At 44.0% G+C, this 6,432-nt stretch overlaps 1 long non-coding RNA gene across 1 annotated transcript; it reads right to left on the reverse strand.

Annotated features, from left to right (window-relative positions):
• Positions 1-1,104: 1,104 nt before the first annotated feature.
• LOC310765591 lies at positions 1,105-5,296 on the reverse strand. Its single transcript, XR_014549650.1, has 2 exons — positions 2,690-5,296; positions 1,105-1,304 (listed from the first exon to the last, which is right to left on the reverse strand). It is a non-coding gene; the product is annotated as an uncharacterized lncRNA (long non-coding RNA).
• Positions 5,297-6,432: the final 1,136 nt, after the last annotated feature.

Here is a 6,432-nt window from a genome sequence, read left to right on the forward strand (position 1 = left end):
GCATTCAAAAACCCCCTCAGCTTGCATTAACTAGCCACACACAAGGCATGCAAGCTCCACCCCCCAGTCGTTCTTAGACTTCTTATTGGGTGAGCAACACAGCCAAGCAACACAGTTGGAGCCTCCCTCCTCCCTGGCCGGCAGGGAGGGAGGGAGAGGAGCTGCTTCCTTTGAAATTTAAGGGACATCATTTAAGGGACATCATTTAAGGGACATCATTTAAGGGACATCATTTAAGGGACATTTAAGGGACATCCATCAATAAGGGACAGCAGCGGGACATGGCGCTGGAATAAGGGACTGTCCCTTCAAATAAGGGACAGTTGACAGCTATGAGCTCACCCCATCGCGGGGATTCGAACTGCTGACCTTCCGATCAGCAAGCCCAAGAGGCTCAGTGGTTTAGACCACAGCACCACCTGCGTCCCTAGTTGATTATAACCCATGATGAGCCTACAAGCCACACTCGTCTATGGCTATTCTCATTGCTTCATGGAGGCAAGTATTTCCGCAATGTTGGTCCAGCCACTGAAAAGGTCCTGTTTCGTGTCATCATCAACCTCCACTCATCAACTTCCACACAGAGATACAGAAAGGGTACAATTCCAGCCGGCAAAATTATTTCTGAGTGACAGCCGTCTATACACTGTTTCCATGACCAGGGCCTGTGTCTTTGCTCCCCACTGCAAAATCCACACTGAGGAACTGAAGGTGTGGAAAATAACAGGCCGTCCTCATGATAAAAACATACATGACTCATTCATTATGAGAAGAGAAAGAAAGAGATTGTGTGCATCCTAAATGAGAGAAATCCTAAATATGTTTGCTCAGAGGTAAATCTCAAGAGTTCAATGGGGCTTATACCCTGGGAAGCATTTCGGCCCAATGTTTCTCTTAAATTCCTTGTGAGCTAGTTTAACAAAAAACACTTATTAGGAAAATACTTTACGTCTTCCGCAACTGTAATCCTATATGCTTAGGCTTTATGAGCTCTTTCCTAGCCCACTACCAAGAACAAATGAAATTTAACATCCCCATAGACGTTGAGATATAAAATGTTCTATATAGCAATCATGAACCAAACCAAACAGCACACACAAGAAATAGTCTGACATCAGGCATTTAATAGGTAATAATATGTTACATATTGTATATTGTTGTGCGCTGAGATTCCCAGAAGCCTCTCCCAATGACGCTGAAAGCTGATATGATGCATTCTCAGCGATCTCCCCCTTTAGCGTTGTTCATCAGCCTGTTAGAGAAGGAAATCATAATCCCCAGGATGATGAACTCACATAGATTCCCTGGAAAAATAAATATCCAACATAAGGCATTAATCAGCCGAGCAGAACTTTTAACCTTTGACGCATACAACTTTAGGTAGGAACAAATTGCATTAAAATTCATTCACCAAAGGCGATACAACTCGTTCCATGGGACATTCTGTTGTAGAATTGAGTTTCAGTTAATTATCATTTTGATTAAAACCCGTAGAAGGCTGGAGCGTGTTTAAAGTTTGGAACAAGTTGGGTGAGGCTTTCGGTAGTGAGAGAGCAGGCTTGCAAAAATCTTCTCCTCCCATGCCAGTGCCACTTCCCAGATCTCTCTCTCTCTTCTTAGAAATTAACTACAGTGTCGGGAGAATGAGGATGATTTCATTGAAAGCATTGAGAGGAAGAATGTGTGTCTGCCTGCCTGATGTTGGCTGACCCAAGACTTTTTGCTGCTTGAGGTGAAAGTCAAGATGGTTCTCTCCCTCCCCATGACAGAAACCAACTGAAGTGGCAGCTGAATCTTTCCTCAAAACTGGCTACAAGACAACATCCTTGGGGGGGGGGGACATAGCATGGCGGTGGGGCCCCGTGCGCATTTGTTTTAGAGGGTGCTGCACATTTGGCTCCTTACACCACCCTTGCCCCTTGCCAGCCCTGTGCCACTTTGTGAGGCTGGGTTCCGATCTTAATCTCATGCCGCCCTGCCAGCCCTGAGCTGCTATGCGAGGTTGAGGTGATCCAAGGGATGTATCAGCGCGGCCACACTTGGCTTTGTTTCGGGGGGGGGGGTGCGTTCTGGCAGCGTTGACTTCAGTACATAACACCCGGCAAGGGCTGGGCTGGCATGGAAGACTCTATTTACCCTCCACACACACACACCCCACGGTGTGTGTGGCCTCCCTGGGCACTGGCAAACTACGCTACGCCACCTTAGGGTAGCTGGCCCATTCTTTCGTATTGCGTGTTCCTAAAAGATACATAGTAGGATTCAGCAAAGGAGGCTCCTAGGTCTGTCAGATCACCCTGCCTCTTGGTTACCCGCCTAGAAGTCAAGGGAGTGAGGGGAAATGGTGTCTGTGGAAAACACCATTGACAGACTCCATCAGCAAAGGGTCGGGCATGTGGGAGTTGTAGTCCAACAACAACAACTATTAATAATGATGATAATGATTTTTTTTATTTAAATCCCACCCATCTTGCTGGGTTTCCCCAGCCACTTTGGGTGGCTTACAACATATATAAAAACACAACAAAGCATCAAATGTTAAAAAACAAAATATACTATACGAGCAACAAAATACCCAATAAATCAATAGAAACCAATAACAACAACAAACAATAATAAACTAGAGGGCCACTGCTTCCTCACCTCTGATTTAAAGCAGAAATATAGAAATAAAACAGAAATATCTTACCATAGTTGGGAATACTGCTTGGGTAAACCTCTCTGCTTGCATAGTCTGCTTTCCAGGAGCTGCCTGCTAAAGGGCAATTTAAAGACTCTTACTTTCTTATGCTTTTTGTGTGTGTGTGTCTTTAGACTGCCCTCCAGCTGGGGTGAGGAACCTTTGCTGTACTACAACTCCCATCATCCCTGGCCATTGGCCCTGCTTGCTAGGGCTGATGGAGGTTATGTAGTTCAACAACATCTGGAGGGCCAATTGTTCCCCACGCCTAACCCAGATGATGCATTCAATCAGAGAATCATCCTTGGCTAGTCCTTCAGATAGGGGACTGTACTCTGTAAAGTAGGAACCTGGTCAACTTGCTTTTTGTTTTAATCTAATTTTTGTCCTCCGTTATCATCCTGTGTGTTATCTTTTATCCTCATTCCTTTCAGTTGTTGCAAAGGTCTCAAATAGTTTACTCTACGGTAGACCCACTGAAATACTTTAATAAGCACTTAACATTTATTTCGCACCCTTCACAGAAATGTCAGCGAGCACTTCACACTTGGAAACAAACCACGTTAAAAATAGCTGAACAAAATGTCTTCATGCTGGGATATATACTTTCGCAGTTGACATGAGTGGGACTACTTTAAATAAAGTGGCACATATTATGCATTTAGGTATATTAATGTATGCAGCAATATATTCTGGTTTGATTTTTATTGGGGTTTTTTGTTTGATTTCTGCTATAAACTACCTCAAGAAAAAAACATACTAAAATTGAGCATTTCTGTATTATAAATACTCTGTTGAGCCAGTGCAGTCCTTGCCAATCTGGTCCTGTCCCCCCCCCCCCCGAGGGTTTTGAACTACAACTCCCATCATCCCCAGCCAACCTGTTTAATAGTCAGGGATGATGGGCATTGTAGTCCAAAACATTTAGAGGGTACCAGGTCGGCAAAGGTTGGGCTGCTGGCTTTGTTTTCGGCTTCTTCAACCGTGGAAAGGTGGCAAAGTGTGCCTCTGTGGCTGTCTCTGAGTAGTTTAAAAAATAAAAAGGTAAAGGACCCCTGGACGGTTAAGTCCATTCAAAGGCAACTATGGGTTTGCGGCGCTCATCTTGCTTTCAGGCTGATGGAGCCGGCATTTGTCCACAACACAACAGAGAGCTGGAAAGTTATTATTTTGTCCCTTTGCTGCTTATGCCGAAACATCTAAAGGTCAGGTCTAGATGCACACAGACATTCTAGTTGACCATGGGATACGTCACAAAAATCTGCCTCCTTCCACATAGCATACTACTCAGAGAGGCGGGTGGCGCTGTGGTCTAAACCACTGAGCCTCTTGGGCTTGCCGATCGGAAAGTTGGCAGTTCGAATCCGCGTGACAGGATGAGCTCCCGTTGCTCTGTCCTAGCTTCTGCCAACCTAGCAATTCGAAAGCACACCAGTGCGAGTAGATAAATAGATACCACTGCAGTGGGAAGATAGACGGCATTTCCATGTGCTCTAGTTTCCGTCATGGTGTCCCGTTGTGCCAGAAACGGTTTAGTCATGCTGGCCACATGACCCAGAAAGCTGCCTGTGGACAAACGCCGGCTCCCTTGACCTGAAAGCGAGATGAGCGCCGCAACCCCATAGTCGCCTTTTACTGGACTTAACCATCCAGGGGTCCTTTACCTTTTAGCTCTACTGATGAAACGGATGACTTTATATTCCTGATAATAAATAGGCTGGAGTGCTGATTTGTTTCAGATTTTGGCAAAACAATTGCTCATGCCACCCTTTTCGATGTGATTCATGTGTGCACTCAAAAGACGACATCAGAGCCGAAGTCATTTGCATGTGGTCAGCAACTTGTCAGATTCCGAGTTCATACAGAACAAAATTATGCAAAGCCCTTTCCTTTATTTCATTGCTTTTTTCTTTCAGGATGAATTCCTCAGGGAGTTTTTCTTTCCCAGGCTGGTGTTGCTCATTTGTGGAACTCATTTGCACCTTTTAAGATCAGTAGCAATGAGAATGTAAATCCATCTCTCCGGCTCTCTTCTTATTGCCCATGCCCCCCCCTCCCACTGCCGTCCCAATTGCTTCCAACATCGGCTCTTTGACATTTAATGAAAGGCATTATATAAAAGGAAGGAATTGTTCCACTGTCATTCTATGAATTCCAGCGAAATAGTGGCATTCTAAAGTATTCTCAGTTAATCTCACTTATGACAGGCAGCTTTGTGTGAGAACATGTTCATTAGTTAAAGGTGAACTTGAGAAGTGCACCAGTTTCAAAATGTGCTCAGCTTTCCCAATGAGCATTTAGTTTGTTTCTTGGGGAGCCTCTTCCGAGTGCATATTTCTCCTCTCAGTGATGTCACTCTCCCATGCAAATGCCATAAATCAGAACCGATCGTATGTGAAATACCATATCTATATCTATTGCATAGCCTTACTAATTTCAGACTCAAAAGCATTTTTTTAAAAGGTGAGGAGGTCATGGGAGAGACTCATTCATGCTAAGAAGGAACTATTTCATTCCTAGAATTGAGCTTCAACTGAGAATAAGAATTGAGAATAGTACCAAACTGTACCTTTACTTGAGCAGCTGTTTATATTATAAAAACAATATCTAGCAACTGTCTCATGACAACTGTCAAGCAATTAGATAATTTGTACAGTGGTACCTCGGGTTACAGACGCTGCAGGTTACAGACGCTTCAGGTTACAGACTCCGCTAACCCAGAAATATTACCTCGGGCTAAGAACTTTGCTTCAGGATGAGAACAGAAATCGTGCAGCAGCGGCGCAGTGGCAGCAGGAGGCCCCATTAGCTAAAGTGGTGCTTCAGGTTAAGAACAGTTTCAGGTTAAGAACGGACCTCCAGAACGAATTAAATACTTAACCTGAGGTACCACTGTAATTGACTAACCACCTGCTTTTTAACTCATTAATCATTTGCAAAACCATCATTCCAACACGTGTATTTATATATTGGCATATTTATTCACTTGCCTATACAGTACAGTGGTACCTCGGGTTAAGTACTTAATTCGTTCTGGAGGTCCGTTCTTAACCTGAAACTGTTCTTAACCTGAAGCACCACTTTAGCTAATGGGGCCTCCCACTGCTGCCGCTCCACCGGAGCACAATTTCTGTTCTCATCCTGAAGCAAAGTTCTTAACCTGAGGTACTATTTCTGGGTTAGCAGAGTCTGTAACCTGAAGCATATGTAACCTGAAGCATATGTAACCTGAGGTACCACTGCATTTATATTTATACTTATATTTATATTGGCTGCCCAATAACATAGTTTTTATATCATAAAAACAATTGCAGCATAAGAATTTCTGGCAGAGACACACCTAAAATCAAATTCACCAGATAACTAAAACTGCTGATTTTGAGACTATAGAAGGAAGTCCCAGTGGGTTGTGTCCAATAGTACAGCTCAGCTAGTGGTATGGCTTCTGTTAGTGGACCATTAAAGGAAGCAATTTCAGTGATTTCCCCTGCAACCATCCTCCCAATCCCCTAGAGCAGATTTAAGTGGGATGGGGAATCACCCAAAATTGCTTACTGCCCTGTTCCTGCAAACCATGCCATAAACTCTCCATAAGAGAGAGGATGCCCTAGCTGTGTAAAAGTTTGGTTAGGAAATAGAGCTTTCGAACTTTAATGGTTGTTTTCCATCCCCTTGCAAATAAAGATTCTGGGGCTGTCTCAGACCTGATCACTTTGGCACACACATTAAGGCTGCCGTGCTAAAGTTCACAA

This window comes from Podarcis filfolensis (assembly GCF_964270895.1).
Source record: "Podarcis filfolensis genome assembly, chromosome: 6".
NCBI classification, from domain to species: Eukaryota; Metazoa; Chordata; class Lepidosauria; order Squamata; family Lacertidae; genus Podarcis; species Podarcis filfolensis.